Raw genomic sequence first — 25,673 nt, forward strand, 5'->3', positions numbered from 1 at the left:
TCACAGCCATTAGTGTTGTATTTCCTCCCCTTTTCCTTTTTCACATAGTAACAACCTATATAAGACTCTGTAGTATTGTCACTTACAAACACCATTCGGGACTTGGCGCATGCTCAGAAACGCGTCCTGTTGCAACAAGTTCCTCCTCACGCACTACTCCACCTCCCATTATGTCCTTGCCCGGGATCTGGAGGCTCACAGGAGATAGCCGGCCTTTGTTTCTCTGTGACAGACTTACCGTCCCGGACGCATACCTCGAGTGCATGGACGGCATCACCGGGAGGAGTATCGTTTGAGTCTTGTCTTAAGCCTGACTTTTTTTGGCTCTTTTTTGTTACTATTACTCCTATTGCTTCATTAAAATCAGTCTACACTTAGAGCACTTTTCTGTGTTTTCTATAAGCAAGTCTATGATATTTAGGTATATATTAGTTAAGTCTTTGAAGAGAGAACTCTCTGAAACAGCAGACTAGTAGGAAGCTCTTGTAAGATTTGGTGACTATGGAATATACCTCTTGCACTTATATCAAAATGTCTGTCCTATGTGTTGTCTGTCTGGCTGTTTGTATCTTGATGTTTGAATATGATACTCTGTATTCATTCATTTAACCTATGATTATTTTCTCTTTTCTGTACTATAGATAGATTGCTGTGTATTAGTTTAGGCCTCCTTGCTAGTAACTAATAATTTTCTGTTGTTGTGTTAAAGCTTTCACTCATGGTCAAAGAACTCTCATTTAACCCAAACCATATCTGAGATACAAGAAATCTCAAAATATAACTTATGGGTAACAATAATAATAAATGCACTTTTTTTGCAGATAAATAATGGACAGTTATTATTTTTCTACTTTGCAGCCTGTAATGCATTTCACCCACTAACAGTAGATTGTGGGTGCAATGCCAGGATCCTGATGACTGAGTCAGCTGTCTGCCCATACCTCCCATATGGGCAGACAGTTGCTCAGTTTCTCCAGGAAGAATAAATTACCTATGGGAGTGCTCCCCAGTACTTTCATAGCTCTCTGAGAACTACAAGCCATTATTATTGCATGGGATGCCTAAAGCCAGACTTTTATACCAACTGTGTAAAGAATGCCTTCATGTTGCCATATTGTATTGAATTTGTCTTTTTTTTTAAATGTTTTTATTATTACATTTTTCACAAGTACACATAATACACATCAGATAACTGTTCTAAACAAAATACAGTGAACGTGGTAACAAAGATGCAAATGGAGGATGCTTGGTGGAGAGTTCAATACATAGATACAAGAAGCTCAGGATCTAGGAATCCTATTCAACTGGACAAAGAGCTCACAAATGTTCAGCGGGGCTCAACCGGGATGGTAGAGGAAGGGCTATGCCAGCTAGCATTGGACTATTGTCTTGTGAAGGGATCCAAGGGCCCCTCCATCGACACCGCACATAGGATCATACTGTGTCGACCCAGGGTTCCCCCCCGGCCCACCCCCCCACTTCACACCCATCCCCATCATGCCCCCTTCACTAGTCCGGTAAGAAGCAAAGATGTAGACAGTGGTTCATAAAGTTGCAATGGAAAATGCAACAATGAACAGGATACCTTGGAATTTTCATGAGTTATGAGCAGGGCTTTTTTTCTCAGAAAATAGGTACAGGAACTCAATTGCAACTCCTAGAAACTCCTTTCTTCCCCACACCCAAACCCTCCAAACCGCATCAAATAGTGAGTAAGTCAAATTCCACCAACAGTGGGAGGGTCTTAAAGGGGCATTAAATACCAGGAGTTCATTACGTACATAGTGCAGAGTTGGGGGGGGGGGGGTTACACAGAGTGCAGAGTTCAGCCTACTTCCACAACTGCTTTCCTCTGCACCCCCCATTCACATCTCACTTTCACCCCTCTTCATCTCTGACCTCTGCATGCAACCCCCCCCCTCCACTGCCCCCATCTTATCCCCACCTCCTTAAAAGATCCATTATCTTCCACATGTCTTACTTTTGCTGCTGTATTAAGCTGCAGAACCCAGTTGGCTATAGTACCTCCCCACACATTGTAGGTGGCTCTGCCTCCCTCACCTGCTTGGAGCTCATCCAGTGGAGTTGTCAGCATCCACACTGCACCCCAGGCACCTGCATTTCCCTTGTCCCCATCCTGCATTCAGTAGGAGCCACTCAGGAGATCAGATCTGTGGGTGCCATTGGGATACAAGCTGTACAAGCTGTCAACTTGTAAACACATAGGCTGGATTTCTGTATTTCCAAGTGATATTGGTGAGTGGGGAGCAGAGGGCCTGAGCCAGAAGTGGTAGAAGAGGAGTTCCACCAAGTTCCAGCTGAAAAAAAAGCCCTGGTTATGAGTAAAAGGCAAATATCTGAAGCCTGAGAGGTTCTGTATAGTTCTGTATATATTTGAACCACTGTTTTAATGCATCTGCTGTGTTATTATTATTGTTGCTTGGACCCTGAAGCCTGGTCAGGAAGGTCTGAAAAATAGGGATCGGGTAGATAAAGGGAGGGTAAAGGGAGGCAGGAATAGGGAGATTAAGGTGGGGGGATTTGGCACGTGGTGTTCGTCTAATGATTATTGGGTAAGATATCGGGCATAATCTTTAGTTGTGATGTAATGGTGCCAACAGACCCAAGTTTTGTTAAATTCGAATTGAGTTTCTGCTGCTTGATGGATTAGGTCCTCCATCTCTGCAATTTGTTTCACAAGCTAGTCCGTAATGGTGGGGGGATTCAGTGAACGCCGACATGAAGGGATGCACAGTTTGGCTGCATGTGCATAGCGACTGAGCAAAAGTATGACTTTTTAGGCAAGGATGAGCGATGTAACAGATATTGGGCTGGAATAAAGTCTAGGGAGTAGGACGTTACTTGATTGATAATTTTTTGCACCATCTCCAAGAACTTTTGAATTCTAGGGCATGTCCAAAATAAGTGGATGAGATTGCCTTCTGCATGTTGGCATCTCCAGCACAAAGGTGACATATTTGGGTAAATCTTGTGTAGTATGGGGGGAATCCTGTACCAATGTGAAACTATTTTAAAGCCATTTTCTTGTGCAGAGACCGCAGAGATGTTAACCGTACCTTTGTGGATGCATGTGTAGATCGCTTCCCACTCACGTTCATTAAGATCCAGTGAAAGGTTTCGTTCCCATTTAGTTGATGATTTCAAAGATTTAAATGTCAGGTTTGGGAATAACAAAGTATAAATGGTGGAGATTAGGTGTCTTTGTGGGTCCTGTTTGCTGCAAAGCTCTTCAAAGGGGGTGCGTTGATGTGAGCCGGCGGTTCACAGAGTGGGGGTAGACAGAAAGTGTTTAATTTGAGTGTATGTCCATCCATGGTGAAAAGGAGCGGTTTGTCATACGTGATGAAAGAGAGTGGAGAGAAATTAGCTCATTACTAGTGATGGACGAACTTCGGCCGGGGCGGTTCGCGATCGCCAGCCGCAAATTTTCTCAAAAGTCCGCGAACTGCGAGTTCACGGCGGGCCCCATTGACTTTAATGGGAGGCGACCTTTAAAGACCTTTAGGTCATATTTGCAGCCTCAAAAGACGTACTAGCTGTGCACAAATAGTCCCAGCACATGAACAATGTCATAACAGAAGTATTGCAATTGAAAAAGTTGCCCTAAATTTTCAATTCCAGTCTGAAAAATTAGGCATTCACAGGATAAAGAAGTAAGTGTCGGCCATTCCAGGCCCCAAAAATTAGCCCACATGCGTTAACCTTAGAGCTAAGAATGTAGTATTCTGTGGCTGAAGGTACAGTAGACATTCACAGTATACAGAAGTAAGTGTCAGCCTGTATAAGCTCCAAAAATGAGCTCACATGGGTTTAACTGACAGCAAAGAACTTAGTTTTTGATGGCTAGAGGTACAGTAGGCATTCACAGTATACAGAAGTAAGTGGCGGCCTGTATAGGCTCCAAAAATTAGCCCACATGGGTATAACTGACAGCAAAGAACGTAGTGCATTTGATGGCTGGAGGTACAGTAGGCATTCCCAGTATACAGAAGTAAGTGTCGGCCTGTATAGGCTCCAAAAATTAGCTCACATGGTTTGAACTGACAGCAAAGAACTTAGTTTGGACATGAAATGCATTTTATGCCGCTGTATTTAGCGAAGACAAGGACCAGGAATTGTTGTGGGTGGATGGCGGTCTGGCAGATATTTGTGGCCTGTGATAAGGAATTTCAATGAAACATGGTCTACTGGTGGTCACATGTGTTGAATTCCTCAGAGATCCATGCCTCATTTATTTTTATAAATGTGAGGTAGTCTACACTGTCATGAGCTAGGCGAGTGCGCTTATCGGTCACGATCCCCCTGCTGTGCTGAGCGTCCTTTCAGACAGGACACTGGACGGGGGGCAAGCCAACAGTTCCATTGCAAATTGTGCAAGCTCTGGCCAGAGGTCAAGCCTGCCCACCCAGTAGTCCAGGGTTTCATTAATCCTCAGAGCGTCCACATCAGCCGTTAACCCGATGTAGTCGGACACCTGTCGGACACCTTTTTTTACGCTCCAACATTTGAGCCACAGAAGCCTGCCTTTTTCCAGAACAACGTGACGACAGCATCATGGAAGGTGGAGTGTTGGACAACTGTGAGGAGACAGGAGAAGGAGACGGAGAAGAGGCTGGATGGTGAGAGCATGGAGTGTGGCTTTGTGGGTTCTGACGGTGTTGCTCCCACTGGGCTCGGTGATGGGATTTCAGGTGCCTTCTTAAGGCGATTGTCCCTAGGTGAGTGTTGGGCTTACCGCGACTTATGCGTTGACTGCAAAGGTTGCAGATGGCAACACTGGTGTCAGCAACGAACACATTAAAAAAAGTCCACACTGCGGAGCCATGTGCCGGCGTCCTGGGAGCGCCAGATGTGACTGTACATGGTTGATAGCTCACTCCTCATACATTTGCAGTCTGCTTTGTACCTCTTGTGCAATGCAAGTTCTGCCTGCCTCTCCTCCCTATTTGCCGGTCCGTCAGTCCGCCAGTTCTACAAATAATTGGCCAGTAACTGTTGTCACTGTGTGTAGCACAGTTAACACAGCAAAAGAGGCCAAATTTTTGCAGGACTAAAATACAATCTCAGTAAATTATACTGTTAAATAACACCCCACTTCAATATGTGGTATTGGGAGACATTGGTGTATCACACCAGTTCCAAAAATTGGCCAGTGAGTTTGGCGCAGTGTGTACCAGACTTCACTCAGCAAACGAGGCAATATTGTTGCATGACACAAATCCACTTGTAAAAGTTTACTCAGATAACACCCACTTCAATATGTGGTATTGGGGGGACACAGGTTTATTACACCAGTTCTACAAATAATTGGCCAGTAACTGTTGTCACTGTGTGTAGCACTGTTTACACAGCAAGAGGCCAAATTTTTGCAGGACTAAAATACACGCTTAGAAAATATACTGTTAAATAACACCCCACTTCAATATGTGGTATTGGGGGGGGCAATTGGTCTATCACACCAGTTATAATACATTATATGTGCTTTTGTCACTGTGTGTAGTGTTGCTGCAGAAACGCTCAGTCTCACCTCCACACCTGTCACAATGCTGCACAGTGCACAATAATACTACTAATCCACTATAATATGCTTTCTACAACGTATATTATACTGTGGATTACCCCCCACCCCTTTTTAGTGCACTGCACAGCAATACCAAAAAATTTGCAGACCTTTAAATTACTTTTGTGGACATTAACCACTTAAGCCCCGGAAGATTTTACCCCCTTCCTGACCAGGGCCTATTTTGCAATTCGGCACTGCGTTGCTTTAACGGACAATTGCGCGGTCGTGCGATGCTGTACCTAAACGAATTTCACGTCCTTTTTTTCCCATAAACAGAGCTTTCTTTTGGTGGTATTTGATCACCTGTGCGATTTTTTGATCATGCGCTATAAACAAAAAAAGAGCGTCAATTTTGCAAAAATAACAATATTTTTCACATTTTTTTATATGAAATTCCCCAAAAAAATGTAAAAATCAAATTTTTTTAACATTTTAGGCCAATTTGTTTTATGCTACCTATGTTTGGTAAAAAAAAAATCACAAAAAGTGTATTTTGATTGGTTTGCGCAAAAGTTATTGCATTTACTAACTAAGGGAAAGATTTTTGTCATTTTTGTTGTTTTTTTTAAACGAGTAATGGCGGCGATCTGCGATTTTTTTTGCGGGACTGCGACATTGCGGCGGACAGATCGGGCCCTTGACTGACATTTTTGACACTTTTGGGGTTACCAGTGACATTACTACAGTAATCAGTGCTATACATATGTACTGTTACTGTAAAAATGACACTGGGAGGGAAGTGGTTAACTTTATTGGAGAGGGAGGGGTTAGGTGTGTCCCTAGGGGCGTGTTTCTAACTGTGATTGGATGTGGCTACTTATGTAAGAACAGAGATCAACGGTCCTACATAGTAGAACCGTATGATCTCAATTCTTACACAGGGGAGAATGACAGGCGGCTGTGTTTACATTCGTCCGCCGGGCACACGCGTGGGGGGGTCCGTGAGCGAGCGGGAGCGTGCCTCCGGGGGCGCGCGCTCGCTCCCTAGAGCCTCACAGGCTAGCGACGTAGACATACGTTGCTTTGCCTGTGAGGGGCTGACTGCCGACCTAGATCTACGCTAGGCAGTCGGCAAGTGGTTAACAGAGCGATTTGTGTCACTGCTGACGATCTCTAACTGCCCCTACAGCAACCACTGGATACCTGCCCCTATACTAAAGAGACTGTAATAGACCCTATAACGACATTGCAGCACTTTAAATGACTTTTGTGGACATTAACAGAGCGATTTGTGTCACTGCTGACGATCTCTAACTGCCCCTACAGCAACCACTGGATACCTGCCCCTATACTAAAGAGACTTAATAGACCCTATAATGACATTGCAGCACTTTAAATGACTATTAACAGAGCGATTTGTGTCACTGAAAATGGCAATCTCTAACTGCCCCTACAGCACAGACTGGATAACCTGTCCCTATATTGAAGAGAGACTGGACCTATACCGAAATACCAGCCCTGAAAAGGACTTTTGTGGACATTAACAGAGCGATGTGTGTGACTGCAGCCGATCTCTAACTGCCCCTAAAGCAACCACTGGATACCTCTCCCTAAACTCAAAAGATACTAGAAGACCTTTACCGAAATACCAGCCCTGAAAAGGACTTTTGTGGATCTTCACAGCGCTATATGTATCTAGCAAACTCTCCCTGATGAGCACAGCAGACCTCTCCCTACACTGGCAAAAAGCCGAATGTGAAATGGCCGCCAGGTCAGGTCTATTTATAGGGTAGGGGGACTGTCCATGTGCTGGAATATTTAAATTGGCTGTCCCGTTCCACCTGACGGCTGTGTCATGGGTCAAAGTTCTCCCCAATGTAAACTAATATGGCCGCCACAAACGACGCCATGTGTTCGCAAATTTGGCGAGTAGCGAACAAGCAAAATTTGCCTCGAACCGCAAGGCCATCTCTACTCATTACCTTCAAAGAAGTTTTCCGCTCTCATATATGGATAGGGCCATACTTTCTGTAAGAAGGTCTTGTGTGATCCGGAAGGAAAGGCCGGGTTTTGCCGAATTAGAGTTAATGGACCTGGTGAGGAGGACAAGTTGTGTTTCCTGCATAATGTTTGGAATGTTTGCAGCATGTGTGCAATGAGTGGGTGAGTTTTTTAATTTACTACAATAGAGGGGGGCAAGTGGGACTTTAACGGTGCTAAATGATGGAGAAAAATCTGAATTCTCAAAAATTGTACATTTTATTACACATAGAAAGTGAGGACAAGACAATACATCAATATAAAATGATAAAATCAAGAAAATGCACTCGAAAGTATCAACTCTACATGTTTCGCCATCTTCATAATAGCTTCTTCAGGAGTTTTCATAGACATTTCTCGAGAGTGAACATTTCTAGGTAACAAAGGGAAAAGACATGAAAAACATGACATGTGTATGTATATAGGGCTTATCTCAATGGTCCTAATGTTGAGTGCCCAATTAATTTACATAATTATAAAGACAATGATACCAATAAAGTACCTTAAGATGACCTGAGCCCTTTCTTATGCCGAAGGTGGAGGTAATAGAGGTGACGCCACCAAAGCAAGCACAGAGGGGGAGGGGAGCCGAGACCTTCAGACTCCTAGAGTTGACCCATAGAGAGCCTCTATTATGGTTGCCCATATGGGCACCCGCGGTGCCCTACATTTATTTTCCAGGAAAAATGGTCCAACCTGGTTAGTAGCAGCACCGCTTCAAAACGCCCAGTTGTCCGTGTATGGAGTTTTCACTAACATCTCTTTTCTATTTAATTGTCATCTGTATCACAATACTGATTTATCTATTAGATGGGGTAATTTTCTCTTTTTTATGACCCTTTTGTGTCTCTGGATTCTTTCCCCATTGTATAGGCATTGCGGATATATTTCCTTGAAATCCGGTCTTCGGCGATGCTGTCAGTTTCATCTTGGATCCCTTGTTAGATTGCCTCCCGGCAATCTGTTACCTCCTCTGCTTACATTCATGTCCGGATCGGATGTTGTCATCCCCGACCTTCCGGTTCCGGCGGAATCACGTGATGCGGTCGCGTCTTAATGACGCACTTCCTTCTCGGCCTCCATTGGACCACTGGGCGTACCTCGCTCTCACTCCCTCGGTGACGTCAGACGCCGAGGGAGTGGAGGGGGTGTATAAATGCCGGCGCCACATGGTCAGTATTACACTAGACCACCGGGGAACGATACATGATCTTTGAGACCATTTGCGGTAAATGAAATCTTTTAACCCTGCTTCTCTCCATATATCTTTGGTAGATTCTAACGCTGATGATGTCCTCCCATGCCTTTTTCTTTTTCTTCCCGTGCAGTCTCCTTCATTTTTGTGTACTATTGGAAAACTTGTTGAATTGAAATGGCGGTGAACTTTTGAATACTGCATGACAATTTAGGTGCTGAATCTTGTCAATTTTGGGTAAGTACTTATACCCTCAAAATTTGACAGACCCTCATTATATTTATTACTATCTTCAACAAATTCCATTTCTTTTTGTTTCAAGGGATACCTCCCATTTGGGGGATATTAAGGGGACTTCATTTTCCCTTCCTGTCTTTGTTACATTGAGGTACCTAGGGAATCAACTGCACATTTATTCATAATCAGGTGACTATCTTGGTAACTTTTCTACCTGATATTTAGCCTCATACCAATTGGAGACTTAGCAATTTTGGGTTGAAATGTATTTCTATGCTCTGGTTTTATTATGTCTACCTATCATTTCTAGCCTGGCTGTCACCCTCTCTATGGGTCAACTCTAGGAGTCTGAAGGTCTCGGCTCCCCTCCCCCTCTGTGCTTGCTTTGGTGGCGTCACCTCTATTACCTCCACCTTCGGCATAAGAAAGGGCTCAGGTCATCTTAAGGTACTTTATTGGTATCATTGTCTTTATAATTATGTAAATTAATTGGGCACTCAACATTAGGACCATTGAGATAAGCCCTATATACATACACATGTCATGTTTTTCATGTCTTTTCCCTTTGTTACCTAGAAATGTTCACTCTCGAGAAATGTCTATGAAAACTCCTGAAGAAGCTATTATGAAGATGGCGAAACATGTAGAGTTGATACTTTCGAGTGCATTTTCTTGATTTTATCATTTTATATTGATGTATTGTCTTGTCCTCACTTTCTATGTGTAATAAAATGTACAATTTTTGAGAATTCAGATTTTTCTCCATCATTTAGCACCGTTAAAGTCCCACTTGCCCCCCTCTATTGTAGTTACTCAATTTATGGGATGTGGTGCCTCTTACTTCATCTCTAGCAATATCTCTTCAGAGTTTTTTAATTTGTTGGGATATGTGATGGATCCAACCAGGGGGTTTAGTGTAGCAGTGTGAAGGAAAAGCCGTGTTCAAGTTGCACCCAGTCTTTGGTGTTCTAATGGACATTCCTGTCTACTACTCAGGATAGTGTACACGCCTGCTGATATTTGCGTATGTCCGACATACCAAGCCCTCCTGTCTTTTTTTTCATATGAAGTTTGTGCAGAATTTTTTGTAAGATAGGAAGAACGAGGGCGGTAGACTGATTGGGATGGTTTGCATTAGGTATAATATTTTGGGGAGGGTAATCATTTTAATTATTGCGGATATTGTATTGAATTTTACATGATATGACAGTGCTACAGTTTGAATAGGAAAGGTCATTTTTAATAACATTAAAAAAACATTTAAAAAATTGCTGGAGTTGAGTTATAAGTTAATCTAATATTGTTAGACCTACTGGCCTTCAGTCATAGCTGTAGATTTAGAACTGAATAAAAAGAATAAACAAAATAAAATAACAGTATAACACTGTTATTAAAAAATATCTATTAAGGTGTGTATTACATTGAAAATTGAATAGTAAGAAGAAGCCCCTGCACTATCACCATATTAAAGATACAAGGAAAGGAAGTAGGTATATATAAAAAATAGGGGATAGCTGCGGCTTCCAATTTCAGCCTTTCACAGACAACTGAATATATAATAAATAGTAAAATATTGAAGCTACGCTTATCCTTACTACATATAAAGATCAAATAGTGTAGATACAATCAATCAATCAATAAATCGTGACTCATATACTGTAAACAAGGTGACAATCTGAAGTGCTAGTAGTGCAACAAAGTGCAGTGATGTGGCTGCACGTAAATAAGGAGAGATCCAGTAAGTTGTGACTCCTGTGCTGTGAAAAGAGTAACAAAAAAATGTGCTAGGAGTGCAACTAAGGTGCAAAGAAGGTAAACTGAGGCTTCAGTCTCAGTTTAAGAGATGCTGGTGACAACAAAAATATAAATATTATATAAATGAATAACAATGATTGAAACACACTGAAGTGTTAAAAAGGTGACTCAGTGTGCAAGGTGGCTGTGTGACAGCAGGATTAAACCAAAATAATAAATAAACAATACCTATAGCCATAAGGAAAACCTAGCCATAAAAAGTTCATACCACAAGTACATCATAAATAACAGCATAAAGCTTCAAAAAGTGGCGGTGACGTGAAATCAAGTGATGGGATCAGGTGGGTGATTACAATATCAGGTGGTGGATGGTGAAATAACCAACAAGTAATTCTTCTGGGTGGGCTACACCCTTACCTTACTGCTGTAAGTTTACAGCATTTACAGATGGATTCCACTATGATCCTGTAATCATCCCGGGGGGGGTTGTTGATGTGTTGGGGGCCTCGTGATATTCTTGCGGCTGCCAAAAGACAACTGGCAGCCGGGATTCTGTGTATTCCTTCAGCCTTTCGGGGGGATGGGGGACATCACAGTTCCTATACACTCCCAAGTAAGGGTGGGTAGACAGAAAACTCCTTCTGGTGTAGTATTTTTAAAACCGTTTTATTTAAAATAAAGTAGTAACTTACAGTAGAAGTTTTCAATAGCAAGCGTTGGGGCTATGGGTCCCGAGCGGTCCATGATGCTGCACTTCCTGATTCAGCCTAACTTCTCTACGTGTATCGTCACGGTCACGTGACTTCTTCAGGAGTTTTTTTTTTTTCAAATTTAAATTTTTATTTTTATTAAATATTAACAATTCCATATAGAATAACAAATATCATCATATACAAGTCTTTTATATATATATATATATATATATATATATATATATATATATATATATATATATATATATATATATATATATATATATATATATATATATATATATATATCTATATATATCTATATATATATATATAAACAATAAATCTCTTTCTTCAGGAGATAATGATAGGCTTAAATGGATATGCTTAAATATCATTATGCCGGTCAACGCCATCTTGTGGAAGACCAACAGACTGCATAGGGGCTGCAGTTGGAGGCAATCAGCGGCCATAGTCTTGTATACTAAGCATAGAAACAGTTTAAAAAATTGCAACAAACGACCAGAACACAAGGGGGAACACCTGAAAGTCAACAAATGGTGTAGCTCCAGTTGCAATGCCAAAGCAGATGTAAGAAGGGATGAGATGCCACATTGCATCTAAATGGAGCAATTTTTTAAAAAATTTGAAAAAGATGATAAATAAAAACCAATAGTAGATGTAAAGTGGGTATTTCATTAAATTTGATATGATAACTTTAATACCACCTAAAAAAGGTTAGAAAAGTCATGAAAAATAAGATCAATAATAAAAATATATATTATAAATATATTCAAGGTATAATAAAACCAAGGAATGATGGTAAAAAAGCATAAGGGGCACATCTTGCAAGTAATTGCAAATGTAGAGACTTATCTTGCAAGATTCTGAAATGTATTTAAAAATTACTGGAAGTGAAGCATCACATTCAACTCCTTTGGTATGTGACAAGCATCAGTCAGTTTGAAAGTATCACATTTAAACATTTAAAATAAATATGGATAATAAAGGAGGCCTTACAAGGGAAAGGGGAGAAGAAAGAGTTAGATAATAGGGGTCCAATAGAGGGGAATATTTTTTGGGAAAAAACTAACGTCAAAGAGCAAGGGATCAGCTTCCCCACTAAAAGTTACTAAGAAAGCAATTGAGCTCAAATTCTATATTGAGTCCACGGGGAGAAAAAGTATTCATATAAAAGATCCACTTTGATTCTAATTGACTGAGGGTCCTAACCTTATGACTCCCTCGCCAATGTTTTTGATAAGGTGTAATCCCCCAAAATTTCAGATATTTGGGATCTTTATTGTGTACTAAGGCAAAATGTTTGGAAACACAATGTTTATCGTAGCCATTCATGATGTTTTTCACCTGTTCCATAATCCTGACCCTGAGGGGTCTTTTAGTCCTGCCAACGTACTTTAGGCCACAGTCACATTCAAGTGAGTACACTGCACCCTCAGTATTGCAACATATAAATTCTTAAATGTCGTATTGTACTCCAGTACTGGTGGCAGTAAAGTGTGATTTTCTTTCCCAAGGTTTTTTTGCATGGGTGCAGGCAAAACATTTTTTACACGGGAAACAGCCTTTCTCAGTGAAGAAAGTAAATGTTTTTTTGGGGGGGTCTATCACATTTTTCACAACTTTGTCTCTAATGGTGGAGGCTTTTTTTATAGATAAATCTTGGGTTTACAGGTAGCATGTCTCGTAGGATTTTGTCCTCCCTCAGTATATGCCAATGGTGTCTGAAGATTTTTTCAATTTTTTTCTACTGGATATTGAAGTCTAAGAGAATCGCAGTTTCATCAATAATGGTCTCTCTCTTCTTTTCTTTATTTATCAGTTCATTTCTATTGATTTGGGACACTTCTTTTACTTTTTCTTTTATGAAGCCTGGGTCATATCCTTTCTCAACAAATCTTTCTCCGAGCTTTTCTGCCTGCAAAAAGTAATTATTCAGATAAGTACAGTTTCTTCTTATCCTAAACATCTGGCTTTTAGGGATATTTAAAAGCCAGTTCTGTTGCGACAGCTTCCAATGGGGAGATAACTGTTTCTGTCTACATTTTTGATGTGTGTTTTTGTGGAGAAGCCATTATTTTCTTAAAAAATTGTCAAATCTAGAAATTATATTTCTTTTTTACTGATCTCCCATGTAAGTTTGATGTCTCTATCATTAAGATTTAGCTGTTCAAGGAAGCTTAGAAGACTTTCCTCACTTCCCTTCAATAGTATCAGGATATCGTCAATATATCTTCAGTACAATATTAGATCTTGAGGTGCGTTATGGAAGATGGAATTCTCCTCCCATACTGCCATGAAGAGACCAGCAATGCTTGGAGCAAACTTGGCTCCCATTGCCACTCCATTTGTCTGCTGGTAATACTCGTTGTGGTACCAAAAGTAGTTTTGTTTAAGACAGAAATCCAGGCTTTTCACTAGAAATTTCCTTTGGGTACATGATAGTCTTGTATGTTTTCTCAGACCCCATTTCATAGCTTCACAGGCTTGGTGATGTTTAATTACGGTATATAGTGAGGATACGTCTGCTGTCACCATACAGTAGTCTTCGTTTTTGGATTTGAATTCTTCTAGTAGTAGCAGTAAGTGTTTTGTGTCCCTCAGGTAAGCTCTGGTACTCTGAACGGCAGGCTGGAGGAAGAAATCTATGTATTGACCCAATCTTGCTGTAATAGAGTCAATCCCATTTATTATGGGTCTTGGTGGAGAATTTATACTGTCTTTGTGTAATTGTGGGAGAGAATATATGACCGGCATCCTACAGGCCTCTGGGATGAGGTATTTTGCTTCCTTCTTGTTAAGAATATTTTTCTTCAGTCCCAGGTGAATAATCTTCTCCAGTTCTTTTCTATATTGGAAAATGGGATTCTTTGATTGTTTGGTGTATGTTTTCGTATCACTAAGCATTTCTGACATTGTATTATGGTATTGTTCTTTGGTAAGCACAACAATGCCTCCTCCTTTATCAGCAGGTCTTATAACAAGATCAGTGTGTCATTTTTTTAATTCCTTTAGCAATATAGTGTGGCTTCGATTCTTTCTTCACCTGAAGGTTATTTAGATCTTTTATTACCAGATTCTTGAAGACTTCTATGTGTTTGTTGTCGCTAATGGTTGGATTTAAAGTGGATTTATTCCGTAGGTTGCTATGTATGGTGGTTTCTTCATTATCATTGGTGGATCTTGATGTAGGGTTCCCCGTCATGTATTTTTTAATATTCAGCTTTCTGACATATTTTTGTATTCCAATATAGGTTTCGAATTTACTAAGATTCTTCTTAGGTGCATATTAAAGCCCTCTATCCAATACTTCAATTTCTTCGACTGATAGAGTTTTTTGACTGAGATTAAATATGCCTGCGCCTTTTATTCTCTTTTTTTTTTGTTCTCTATTTCCCGATCTTCGTCCTCTCTTTCTACTACATTTTTTCTTTGATGTTTTCCCTCCTCTGGCCTCTTTGTTTAATGGTGTGGCCCTCATTTGTCTAAAAAAGGTCTGTTATTGGGTCCACCATGGTGTTGGTCCTGGTATATTATATCCATTCTCTCTTCATCTCTGTAGTTTTATAATGGGGCATAATAATTACGTGTAGGAATTGGACTTCTTTCATAAGTTCTATATCCATCGAGGTTGTCTCCTCGGTTTCCGTTTTCTATTTTCATAGGTGGACTGGGAGTGATGTGTGTTTCCATGATTTTCTTTTCCTCTAGATTCGGAGACATGGTCAGGACTTCTTTTATAGTCATTCCGTGGTTCTTGATAGGGCCTTCTTGGACTTTCGGGATAATTATGATAATTGTTATGGTTAGGGTAACCATAGTGTGGGTTTCTCTGTGTCCATGGTCCTTGATAAGGTCTATTCCAATTGTTATAGTATGTTTTTTTTCTGATAATTATTCCCATAATAGGGTTTTTTCCACATATTTTGTGGGGTTCTTTGAGGAGGTGAACTTTTATCTGCAGCCCTAGGGGTGTTATCTCCGTAAACCCTTACTGTTTTCTCCGGAGTGGAATAGTTGGAAATAGGATCTATGAGGTTTATTCGGCTTTGCCATATGAACACCTGTTCTTTTTTTTTGTAGTCGTTAATATCCCTCAGGTATTTTTTACTTTTCCTATTCTGCACTTCTCAATCTTTCTTAACTAGGTCTTTATTTAAATGGGTACTGAGGGAGATGAATTCAGGTGCATCTTTGAAGTCCTCCAGTTGTGTTTTAATTTCTTCTATAGTTTTTTCAGTTTTAATTGATTGTTTCTGTTTTCTTTTCAAAAGGAAATGTAAAAGTTCCAGCCCTTTATCATTGAAAAATTTAAACCAGTCGTCCATTGATTCTTGGTCTATCAGACCATCATTAGGTGGAATCTCCCACCTCAGACAGCGTGGGACATTGCCATCTTTGATATATTTATCAAAAGTGTTGATGTCCTACCAGAGACTGACCTTTTTCTCCATCAAATGTCCCAACTTTCTTGTCAGACTTTCCAGGTCATTAGAGGGAGGTTTGGAGGAGGAAAAGACCCCATTAAGATTTATCTTTCTCTGCTCTACAAAGTTAAAAATATCCATGATAGCTGCGGGGGTAGTTATGAAAGAGATACCAAATCAAATAGTAAGAAGAAGCCCCTGCGCTATCACCAAATTGAAGATACAAGGATAGTAAGTAGGTATATATAAAAAATAGGGGATAGCTGCGGCTTCCAATTTCAGCCTTTTACAGATAACTGAATATATAGTAAATAGTAAAATATTGAATCTGCGCTTATCGTTAGTACATATCAAGATCAAATTGTGTAGATACAATCAATCAATAAATAAATCGTGACTCATATACTGTAAACAAGGTGACAATCTGAAGTGCTAGTAGTGCAACAAAGTGCAGTGATGTGGCTGCACGTAAATAAGGAGAGATCCAGTAAGTTGTAACTCCTGTGCTGTGAACAGAGTAACAAAAAACGTGCTAGGAGTGCAACTAAGGTGCAAAGAAGGTAAACTGAGGCTTCAGTATCAGTTTAAGAGATGCCGGTGACAACAAAAATATAAATATTATATAAATGAACAATGATTGAAACACATTGAAGTGTAAATAAGGTGACTCAGTGTGCAAGGTGGCTGCGTGACAGCAGGATTAAATCAAATTAATAAATAAACAATAGCTATAGCCATAAGGGAAACCTAGCCATAAAAAGTTCATACAACAAGTACATCATAAGAAACAGCGTAAAGCTTCAAAAAGTGGCGGTGACGTGAAATCAAGTGATGGGATCAGGTGGGTGATTACAACACCAGGTGATGGACGGTGAAATAACCAAAAAATAATTATTTTGGGTGTTGTACACCCTTACCTTACTGATGTCAGAAAGCTGAATATTAAAAAATACATGATGGGGAACCCTACATCAAGATCCACCAACGAAAATGAAGAAACCACCATACATAGCAACCTACGGAATAAATCCACTTTCAATCCAATCATCAGCAACAACAAACACGTAGAAGTTTTGAAGAATCTGGAATCAGCAACTACACTTACATTGCACAATAAACATGCATTTAGCCAATCAGAAAATATATTTAACATAAGAACTCTGTAAGTCTAGTATTAAATTATAAATGTTTCAGCACATTATAATATAGTACAGCAGTAACTACAATTGTATATCAGAATATAAAAAAATATTTTTTTAACATACATATAATTGATATATATATATAATATTTAATGTTTTCTCCATGGTTTTCATTGAAAATTATGTATATGGATTTCTGTACATTAGCAACAATCAGCTAGAATATATTGAATATTTCAAATGCAAATCAACTCATCACATTTAATTAGCGGAAAACTGCAGATCTCAAGGTAAAGACACTATGAGGGATGTAATGGAACTCCCAAGCATAACAACTTAATGGTTGCCGGGGGAATTGAAATGTCCATTGAATAGAAATGTAGATTAAAGAATGAGGCTTGCCATGACTTATCTTTTATTCCACCACTTATGTAGGCAATTCCCATCTCTGCTCACATTATTGATTTAATAAAGTAAAACTCAACAGTCTTTACAAAGTTCATTCAAGGCCATGAGTGTCAAATCCAATGGCCTACAATTATCTTTAATCTAATGCATTACATTCCATTAATCCTATGATATTTTGTAATCAAAAAGATGTGGCAGAAATGCAATCTTCTGCCAAAACTTTGTATGAAAAATATACATTAGCAATGTTCCTCGTTTCCTTTTTGTGTTGTTTAAACCAGTTTCCATAGAGATACATGCCAAGCTTTTCAAATTAAAACGTAGACTGAATGCAGAATTAAAAAAAATGACATAATACGGAAGCTTCCTGCGCAATGTGAAATTAATTTTCTTAATTCATTATAGCAATATTAACAAAGTAATTGACCTTGTCACAGTCTAAAGAAACATGAAAGAACAACTTTATCATTTCTACTGCAGTAGTAACTTTTCTATGCAGGTAATAGTTTTAGCATACAATGTGACTGTCCAGACTATTATTTATACATTTTACTGGCCATGATTATAATTCAATAATTGTACATGTACTTTATTCATAAATGGAATAATGGATATATCAAAGTAAGGAACATTTTCCACAGTTCAAAAGCAGAATAAATGACAGTTTCTGATATTCTAAAGAAAATAATAGCACTGTAATAAGCATTTTTTTTTTAATACGTTTCATTCTTTTTGTTGCGAAGACCATAAAAGGACTGTCAGGTGAATATGGCTTCTGCGGGTTTGGATGAGACAGATTGTCTAACTCTTTTACATAATATATTACATTTTTTCATTGCTGCTCTCTCATGACTTTTTCATGACTTAGCTAGACTTAGAAGAAAAACTGTATTATTGTTAGGTGGGATTTCATGCAAACAGCCTAATACAGCTGAAATACAAACTTGTGAACTGTTGTACCTTCAAAAACATTTGTGATTTTGTTTAACTAATATACTCTGATTTTCCCTCCCAGCTCACACCTCATACCTGACAGAGGACACTAGTGCTTGATCCTTCAAACTTGGTTGTGTATTTTTTTTTTCTTACCACTAGCCTGCTTTTGGATCAATGAAGCAATATTATTGCCTTTGTCCAGTGATAAGGTAGATGGAACATGAAGCTGTGCATAAGTGATAAGGTAGATGGAACATGAAGCTGTGCATATGAACAAGAATATTGCTTTTTTTTTTTTTAATGGCTGAACAGAATTAGAAGTATTTTTCAACTGTAAGATGCTTGCTTAATGTTTCATTTTACCACTTTAGGTAGAACAATGAAGTTTTATATTAAAAGATGCTTTGTGCAATAGCCTATTCACAGTTTGCTCATTTTCTGTCTGTTGTGATGTTGCCATATCATACACTGGGGGGGGGTTACTAAAACTGGAACATGCAAAATCTGGTGCAGCTCTGCATAGAAACCTATCAGCTTCCAGGTTTTATTGTCAAAGCTTAATTGAACAAGCTTAAGTTAGAAGCTGATTGGCTATCATTCCCCCATTAACGTGTATGAAATTGGTAAGGCACTAATTGGATTCTGCAGCAGATAGATGAGTGAGAGAAACACCATGCAATGATTTATAGGTAGGGTTGAGCGAACACGGACTGTATTGTTCGGGATCGTACCGGACTTTTGGGTGTTCGGTACCTGGACATGGACCCGAACATTTTACTGTATATTTGGGATACAGTCCGTTGTTTAGTAATGTATTTCATGTTTTGGCGCAGTTTTAATGGCGCGGTTTCAACAGCTGCAGGGCAACCAATCAACAAGCGTTTAACTAGTGTGCCCTTAGAAGCCATCACAGCCATGCCTACTAATGGCATGGCTGTGATTGGCCAGTGCAGCATGTGACCCAGCCGCTATATAAAATGGAGTCACGTAGCGCCGCACGTCACTCTGCTTTAACTACTGTAGTGAGAGGTTGCTGATGCTGCTGATTTGAGGGAGATAGGAGATTATTGTAGGGGCAGGCTGGAGATTGCTTTCAGGGAAAGAATAGGACACACGACAGAAGAATCTTCTTTAACCACTTAAGCCCCGGAAGATTTTACCCCCTTCCTGACCAGGGCCTATTTTGCGATTCGGCACTGCGTGATTTTAACGGACAATTGCGTGGTCGTGCAACGCTGTACCTAAACAAATTTGACGTCCTTTTTTTTCCCACAAACAGAGCTTTCTTTTGGTGGTATTTGATCACCTGTGCGATTTTTTGATCATGCGCTATAAACAAAAAAAATAGCGTCAATTTTGCAAAAATAACAATATTTTTCAATTTTTTTTATATGAAATTCCCCAAAAAAATGTAAAAATCAAAATCTTTTAACATTTTTGGCCAATTTGTTTTCTGCTACATATGTTTGGTAAAAGAAATCACAAAAAGCGTATTTTGCTTGGTTTGCGCAAAAGTTATTGCATTTACTTACTAAGGGAAAGATTTTTGTCATTTTTGTTGTTTTTTTTTTTAACGAGTAATGGCGGCGATCTGCAATTTTTTTTTGCGGGACTGCGACATTGCGGCGGACAGATCGGACCCTTGACTGACATTTTTGACACTTTTGGGGTTACCAGTGACATTACTACAGTAATCAGTGCTATACATATGCACTGTTACTGTAAAAATGACACTGGCAGGGAAGGGGTTAACTTTATTTGAGAAAGAGGGGTTAAGTGTGTCCCTAGGGGCGTGCTTCTTACTGTGATTGGATGTGGCTTGTGGTGTAAGAACAGAGATATACGATTCTACATAGCAGAACTGTATGATCTCTATTCTTACACAGGGGAGAATGACAGGCGGCTTTGTTTACATTAGCCGCCGGCCTTTCTCCCGCTGTAACGGACAATCGCGATGTCCGCCGGGAACACGCGCGGGGGGGGGGTCCGTGAATGAGCGGGGGCGGGAGCCCCCAGAGCCTCACAGGCTAGCAATGTAGTACTACGTCACTTTGCCTGTGAGGGGCTGACTGCCGCAGTAAATATACTGTGGGTGGTCGGCAAGTGGTTAATCAGACAGCGATCTACATCGATTTTGTAGTGTGGAGGTGCAGTGCACGATCTTTTTGCCCTGACCTGAGCCCAGTGATGAGGAGGGAGAAAAAGAAAAAAACTTTTATCAGTCTGTTAGGTGGGCGGCATGCGGCGTGAAGCGGCCATTTAATGCAAGCTCAGTGCATATGTGTCTGCTTAATCTGGATTTAAAAAAATCTTTTTTTCCTTCATATTTTACTGTGACATACAGCGTTTAGACACTGCTGTTCTAATCTGCTATTCAAAAGCACCAATTTAAGGGGAAATTATTTTTCAGTTTTTCATTCATACTTTACTGTGACATACAGCGATTAGACACTGCTGTTCTAATCTGCTATTCAAAAAGCACCAATTTAAGGGGAAAATTATTTTTCAGTTTTTCCTTCATACTTTACTGTGAAATACAGTGTTTATACACTACTGTGTTCTAATCTGCTATTCAAAAAGCACCAATTTAAGGGGGAAATTATTTTTCAGTTTTTCATTCATACTTTACTGTGACATACAGCATTTAGACACTGCTGTTCTAATCTGCTATTCAAAAAGCACCAATTTGAGGGAAAAATAATTATTTTTCAGTTTTTAGGGAAAAATCATTATTATTCAGTTTTTTTATTCAAATGGGTTTTTATTGAATAGCGTAATAGAAGAACAACAGTATTCAACCTGTTAGGTGGGCGGCGTGTAGCGGACATTTAATGCAAGCGCAGTGCATATGTGTCTGCTTAATCTGGATTTAAAAAAAAAGTTTTTTACTTCATATTTTACTGTGATATACAGCGTTTAGACATTGCTGTTCTAATCTGCTATTCAAAAATGACCAAATTAAGGGAAAAATAATTTTTTTTCAGTTTTTTATTCATACTTTACTGTGACATACAGCATTTAGACACTGCTGTGTTCTAATCTGCTATTCAAAAATTACCAATTTAAGGGAAAAATAATTATTTTTTGTTTTTTCCTTCATACGTTACTGTGACATACAGCCTTTACAGACAGTGCTGTTCTAATCTGCTATTCAAAAATCACCAATTTAAAAGGAATTTTTTTTTCATTTTTTCCTTAATATGTTACTGTGAGATTAAGCTTTTAGACACTGCTGTGTTCTAATCTGCTTTTCAAAAATCGCCAATTAAAGGGAAAAATAAACATTTTTTATTCATATGTTACTGTGAGATACACCCTTTGGATACTATTGTTCTATTCCGCTATTCAATAAACACCCATTTAGGAAAAAAAAATAAATTGCGGCCTAGTCTGCATATGTTACTGTGAGATACACCCTTTGTATACTGTTGTTCTATGCCGCTATTCAATAAACACCCATTTAGGGAAATAATATTAAATTGCGGCCTAGTCTGTATCTGTACGTGTGAGATACACCCTTTGGATACTGTTGTACTATTCTGCTATTCAATAAACACCCATTTAGGGAAAGAATATTAAATTGCGGCCTATTCTGCATCTGTACATGTGAGATACACCCTTTGGATACTGTTGTTCTATTCTACTATTCAATAAACACCCATTTAGGGGAAAGAAAGATATTAAATTGCGGCTTAGTCTGTATCTGTACGTGTGAGATACACCCTTTTAGATACTGTTGTTCTATGCTGCTATTCAATAAACACCCATTTAGGGGAAAATTAATAATTTGCAGCATTTGCTGATTATGTTACTGTGAGATACACCCTTTAAATTTGTTTGGCGCATCTCCTTCCACCACCAAGGACTGCAGGGCGCTTCAGTTTGCCTCCTGTTGCTAACTCCTCCTACTCCGCTTCCTCATCCTCATCCTCTACCGCCTCCGCATCCGGAGCAGTGATCATTTCCAAGGCTTTCAGGGCAGTCATTCACAAGTGGCTCCGAGGGTGGGTTACTGCACCCACAAACGCCAGGTACACAATTGTCCAGCAAGGGCACAGTTCTGGAGGATGACAAGGTGGAGGATGAGCAGGAGGAGATGGAGGAGGAGGAACCATGTTCACAGCAGGGTGGCACCCAGATAACTAATAACAACAGATACTACACTTGATCTTAGCCAAAAGGTCGAGAAGCGATGCTGGTGGCATTCCCACCTGACAGTGGGGGCACAGTGGAAACACAAGGCGAAGGCAGAGGAGGAGGAGGTCGCCAACGCAGCCAGGGCACCCCCAGCACCTCAGAAGGCAGGGTTAGCATGTATGAAATGTGCAAAAGCTTTGTCGGCACGCCACAACAACCAGGACCACCAGTTGTTTTTTTTTTTTTAACCCCGTGGTCTGTGAACACACTCAGACTATCAAGAAGATTGGGGAAAGATTTGGACTTTATAGGCACAGATAGCAGCTTAAAGTAAAAAGCTTTTTATTGATTGACAATTAAAGCCATAAGGGATTCCCAAAAAGGGGAATAATACAGACAGAGAACACAATACATAAAGAATATATATATGGTGCCTTAGTGTATGTAGACAACATAGGCGCCATTTACATAAGGTGGTATTGACAATGATTTACATATCACATGGTAATAAATAACAGAAAAAAGATTGTATACGTCACATCCTGTAAGTCTCATAGGCGATACCAGATCCATAGCTAATATAGTCCCTGAGTTCCACTCATGCGACACTGGAATAGTAGATGATTCATGCAGCCAGATGCCCTACATGTTTTGCTTGAATTATCAAGCTTCCTCTGGAGCTACTGGTACATAACACTCCATATAGAACCATATAGCCGTTCAAGATAAACTTAGACCGATGTATAAAGAAAAGGGGTAGTAGAGATAAATCATAACGGGGGAGCCTGTTGGAATGAGTTGCCACAGGATACCAAGGACTACCAGAAGCAGATGGAGGGTGTCTATCAAGACACAGAGAAGTATGGGTAGGTATGTTGCCACACTGGGCAGATAGCCAATTGTATATAAGATGAGGTATGCCACAAGGGAGGTCACTCTGGCAAGGGCATCAAAGAGGGAATCATTCCAACAGACAGAGCCCCCGGATGGGGAGAAACCACCATGAATTCACATTTTCCAATCTATTTAAACTCAGACTATCATCCAGTGGGTGCATAAAAAAGTGCACACCAAAAAGTACACAGGGTGTACACAAGGTCCCTGACCCTGTTCCACCGGGGCGCAAGGCTTCTGACAGGGACTGGGGTACTTACACTGGCTTACCTGGCTGAAACCAGGCAGCCCCGTTCTTTAGGAGGTCTGTTGATACAGACCACCCCAAGTACTAGGTGGGGCTCTCCCGAAGAGAAACCCCATGAGAGAGGGCGAACCAAGCCAGAAGGCCATATCCACCCCCTCCCAAGACTTTCAGGGACAGGCCCAAGGACCTACACCCTACTAATCACGCTGTGCAAAATAAAGTGTACCGCCACAATAAAAAACACAAAACGTGAGACACACAACACATAAAAGACGCCAGGGCCTTCACCAAGGAATAAAAAAAATCCTCTGGCCCTGACTCCTGACCAAAAGGCCCGGCCCTAGAGGCAGGTGTGCAAAACGTGTGTAGGAAGTGCAGTGTCCTTGGTGCCATACTCATAGTGTTGCCATCCACCGTGAATTATGGCACACCTGGACTGCCTCTCCAGGGGCACATACACCACAGGCTTTTCAGAATCCCGGTCCCTGGCAAGACCAGTGCAGCCCCGTCCCTACCAGAAGGCTCCAGAACTTAGACAGCTTTGGGAGAGCCTGGAACACAACCAGGGACACATATCTTTTCCAAGGCCAGACTTAACCCAGAAGGGGGAAAAAAGCCCCCCTGCCACCATCACCGTTCCTTACCATATACCATATAGCATATACAGTTCCATACCATTCCTTACGTACTATACACGTACTGAATGATGGGTCTGCCCCCTTCAACTTCTGGGTCTCCAAATTGGGCACATGGCCTGAGCTTGCCCTTTACGCCTTGGAGGTGCTGGCCTGCCCTGCAGCCAGTGTATTACCTGAACGTGTATTTAGCACGGCTGGGGGCGCTATCACAGACAAGCGCAGCCGCCTGTCCAGAGCCAATGTGGCCAACTCACGTTCATTAAAATGAACCAGGCATGGATCCCACAGGACTTGTCCGTACCTTGTGCAGAATAGACATGCATACCGGCCTTACCCAGCTATTGTTGTATTTTTGATCTTTCTCACTCTTTTGAGGTGTACCCTAACTTAAAAAGAAATAAAATTAAAAACAAAAACCAGTGTTGGCTACCTCGTCCTCCTCCACCGCCGCTTCCACCTACACCGCCACATCCACCGCCACCTCAACCTCCTACTCCATATGGGCCTCGTCCTCCTAGATCAAGATGATTATTTTTTATTTTTCTATTTTTTATGTTATTTTAAGTTATTTCCCTATCCACATTTGTTTGCAGAGCACTTGCCATGCTCTTAACAAGATTTTGCTGCCATTTGCAGCCCTCTAGCCCTTTCCATGTTTTTTTAGAGCCATGTTAGTGCTCAAAAGTTCAGGTCACCGTTGACTTCAACGGGGTTCGGGATCGGGGTTAAGTTCGGGTTAAGTCCGGGTCATGAACGACTTTTTTTCCAAGTTCGGCCAGACCTGCCGTACCTGGACATCCAGGTGTTCGCTCAACTCTATTTATAGGGGTAATATTTGTCCTTTTTTTACTGTAATTGTTGTCTTTAGTTATCTACAGTGTTTTGCATATACGCATTTTGTTTGTGATTGCAGTTCCTCAAGCTTATTTATTGTAACTAATTTGTTACCTAACAGAACTGAATTGTAAAGGGAACAGTGTCTCTTCTTTGTTAGATTTTTATTTTATTTTTTATTTTAAGGTTTTTAATTTGACATGTTTTTGTTTAGTACAGAGGCAAAAAGTAAGAACAGAACTCTCTGTGTACAGACAGTTATCTGACCATCAAGCTGTATAGGCTAAAAAAAAAAAAAAAAAAAGGATTAATAACCTGGCACATCACGTTTTTCAGTATTACTCATATATTGAAACAGTGCCTATGGTCTAGTTTGATAATGAGAGAAAGACACTGAATGGGTAAGAGAAACAAGGAAAAACCAGAAGGGTTTAAAAGATATGGGTCAAAAAAGGTAAAAGCTACCACCTTGCCTTGCCATCTTGCCACTTGTTGTGCTCCTTATATTTTTTCAATAAAACGTTTAAAAAAAAAAAAACAAATACA

This window comes from Pelophylax lessonae, assembly GCF_965119305.1.
Source record: "Pelophylax lessonae genome assembly, chromosome: 7".
NCBI classification, from domain to species: Eukaryota; Metazoa; Chordata; class Amphibia; order Anura; family Ranidae; genus Pelophylax; species Pelophylax lessonae.